A 3,801-nucleotide genomic window follows, 5' to 3' on the forward strand; every position below is an offset into this window, starting at 1 on the left:
CTCCTTTTAGGTGAGAGTGGGTGGTTGTGTTGTGGTAGTCTACATAAAGGATTTAGATTTTTTTTTTTCCAGGACGTAAGTGGTATTTATATATAGTAGTATCAGAATAAGTAATATGCAACAGGGCAAAAGAGGGTACTCTGAGTCTTACGATGTCAGTTACGTGTTTTCTTGGATGAAATCTATTTTATTACGTAGAAGTATTCCGTAGGCTTCTGTTAACAGCCACAAACACTGCCAGAATAGAGGAACTGAAAAAAGATAATGAATCTGCCAGACCCTACCTACAAAGGTGAATGTTCCACCCGAAATCACATTACCCTGGAATTCCTTATCGTTTCAGGCTTTCAGTTTTGTTGGGAAAACCCTTCACCTGAAGCAGTTGAGGGGTCAAAACTATTGTAAAAATTCCAAGGCCTGTTTCTGCTGCATAAGAAAAGATCTATGGCAATGACTTTCTAGCATTTTGGGGGGGACCCCATAAAATTTTCCATTGAAAGTACATTTTCCTGTAGAGCTGACGAACAGTAAGCCACGACTTTCCTTAATGACCCTTTGTGGTCTCTCAGAAGTAGTCCATAGTCCAAAGGCATCTGCAAACCACAGGTTGAAACCCCGTGATTTAAGGAAGTGGCAGTAGTTAATTGTTCATGTGTCATCGTTAAAAAGAGCATCAGTTCAGTCTTGCGATGATCTATCTTTTTGCTGTGACTAGCGATTATGGTTTTGTAGCCCTGTAATTGCTAGTATAATAGAGGTAAATAAGGTCAACAACAGAGATAAGTAAATATCATTAAATTATTTCCTGCCTTTAATCCTGTTGAGATAGCAAATATATTAACAAATCCCAGCAAACTTCCAAATTTATTATGCCCCGGAGGAGGATATTTGAGCTTTACTAATATGGGACAGATTGCATGCCAGATAAGCCCTAGTAAACATAACTTTCAGGTGATAGTTTGTTTTCACAGGATTATCCCATTAAAACTTGTGCAGGGTTTTGCACATGTAAAGAGCTTATAGGAGCTTTTATTGACCGTCAGAATTCTAAAGGTTTCACTTGTTGATACTGAATGTGGACCTGTGTGATGTAGTTGCTTTGGTTGGTTGAAAAAAGAGGGCTGATAGTAAACTCTGAGTAAGTCTGTGGCCTGCAAAAAGAGGTATAACAGATTGTAAGGTGTGTGTTGTGCGTGCTCATTTTCCAAACAATTTTTGAGTTGTTTCAGCCTAGAAGTAAGGCCTTTTCTGTTACTGAATAAAAATGAGTTCATCGTATTGGAGAGGAATAGGTGGTTGCATCTACATTTGGTAGCTTTACTCCTTCAGCAAATATTGAGAGGGATTAAAAAAAGAAAGCAGAAGAGCAGGTAGATGTAGATGACTCCTAAGTACATCCCTGCCTTCAGGTTCTGTAGCGATGTACAGGCACAGGCTTCTGGGCCCTTTTTTTGGGGCACGAAAACCTGGGTTTGGTTAAGCCGTCACCATCCCAGGCGCTGAGACAGCGGGCAGCTGTGTAAGAAGTAAACTCGGTTTGATTAGCCCCGCGTGAGAAATAAATCATCTCGCAGGTGAATATTTACAGCAGTTGCGTGGACGCCTGCTGAGCCACGAAGAGGTGAGTGATTGTCCCTTCTTTGGGAAGGAGATCGGGGTCCTAGGGAAGGAGCTGAGCGCCCAGGCTCCTGGCGGCAGGGACGGCCGCTTCTAGGGCTCCCTCAGATGTTGCGGAGAATAATCAGAACAGTGGTGGCATGTCGTTTGCTCAGAGGCATTTCATTATTTAGATGGCTGTGGAATGACCCAATCCAACTGGTATGCAGGTGGTGCTCTGGTCGTTTTGAAGCAAATGCAGTTTTATAATGCAGGTTTCAGTTCGTATACTGGAATGACTTAAAACAGCTATTTTTTTATTTTTTTTTTTTTTCCCTCGCAAGCTATAAATGAGTCCTTGGTTTGCAGTTGTATTCAATTATTTTAAACCTATTTACAATGTATTCTATTGTAAAGCTCTGACCTTTGATCTCCAGAATGGGTGCATGTCTTTTGTGGGAAGCAGGAAGTCTTGGGGCAAGCGACACTTGCAGTGCAGTTTATTTTACTTAGACTTTGATTCCCCCCCTCCCCCCTGTTTCTAGAACCGAAGACAAATTTCTGTTTCTATTGGATTATAAACAGGTTCTGGATAGCTTCAGCTGCTGCATAGTGCAGTGATATTTTAATTTGCTGGGTAGACATGTTTACTGTGTACTGTGTAGTTTATGAGTGTTACCATAAATGAGGTAATCTTGCATCTTGGTTTCCATGTGTGAAACATTACATGAGCTAACGCAGCTGCACCACTGCTTGCTGGATATGAGCAGACTTTATTTGGACATAAAGTTTATACTGAACTGCTTTAAATATTTGTGCTAAAACTGGTAGTGCTGCTTTTTTAATGTGTTTTATATGACACTGATGGATGCCAAATTTCACAAAGCAATGTAAGAATGTATAGCGGATTTCTGCTTTGTACCCCATTGTTCTCAATAATGCAGATTCCAGAGTGAAATAAAATTAATGACAGCTTTTTTAATTTATGTTCAGTTAGTGTTTCGGGGACTGGTTCATATTAAGTATACATAGGAACAGTAGCTTCCTAGTGTACTGGAGCAGTCCTAAAAACATGCACGTTCTCTCCAAAGTCTGGGTTTGGAATTCGAAGTGACACACGTGGGTTGTGAGAATGCAGGGAGAGAAAGTGGATTTCTGCTCAGTGTTTGGAGGAACGTGTAAAGATTTTTCTGTACTTTAGTTTTACCTTCCAAAGTCCTTGCATCATCGTGTTTTTTAAAAGTCTATGATTTTAGCATCTATGGCCATATTCTTTTTGCTTAATTAAAAATTTTGCCCGTTTTCAGTTTACGTAGCTAGTTAGGAAGGTGAGAGCTGTAATACACAGTAAGCTATAAAATATGTCAGTGTATTTTGCTAACTCTAGTATTAACACTTGCATGTAATTTTGGGGGTTTAACTTAATTTGCGTAGTTTTTTATAAGTCAGAGTGATGGACGTTTGTATAAAGTACGTTTAAAAAGACGCTAAAATTTATTTTGTATGGTCAGGTACTTCAAAATAGGTACTAAAGAAGCAGGGGTGTGTGTGTGTGTGTGTGTGTGTAAGCAACTTTAAAAGGGCCTCCTCCTGCTGAGTATGAGTTTTGAAGATCTCCAACGTTATCTCTTACTTTTCTGGAGATAGAATGGGAAATTAGTGTTACTTCTTCTTTCTAAGGTAACGTGAGTTTTGTTATGGCAGTTCACCTTTCAAGCACTCACCTGGAGAAAGTAGCCAGCAAGCCAGAGATTTCCTTGTTACTAAGGGAGGAATGGACAAGCTGGTGAACTGATAAGGAGCTTAGCACCTAAAACTTATTTCCTTAGAGGACAGAGTTAAAAATCAAATCTAAATTCAGCATTTTAAGCCCTTATGATTCCTACATAAGCTGAACTCAGCACACAAGCTTTAAATGAACAAGTCATCCTCAGGAGTCTTACAACTGGGTTGGTACCAGTTCTTGAATCTTCCTTTAGTGTGTGGGTTTCTTTTTTGTTCCTTATTTTTTTTTTTTACTCGTATGATGGATATTATAGACATTTTTGTTTGTGTGTAAAATATACTTTAGTTTCTTACAGTAATTTTGCTCATTATGTGTACTAGTCATTATGATGTGTCTAATCAGAGGAATGTGGAGTTATTTTGCACATTTGGAAAAAAAAAGGACTGTGGCATGGATTTCCCCAACCCCCCCCCACCACC

The 3,801-nt window shown here is 39.5% G+C and overlaps 1 protein-coding gene across 4 annotated transcripts in view; it reads left to right on the forward strand.

Annotated features, from left to right (window-relative positions):
- Positions 1–3,801, forward strand: part of LRBA (LPS responsive beige-like anchor protein) — a 404,059-nt gene that overhangs the window by 323,935 nt on the left and 76,323 nt on the right. The window lies entirely within an intron of this gene.

The sequence above is a fragment of the Athene cunicularia genome, assembly GCF_003259725.1.
Source record: "Athene cunicularia isolate RWA chromosome 4 unlocalized genomic scaffold, athCun1 chr4_part2, whole genome shotgun sequence".
Taxonomy (NCBI): domain Eukaryota; kingdom Metazoa; phylum Chordata; class Aves; order Strigiformes; family Strigidae; genus Athene; species Athene cunicularia.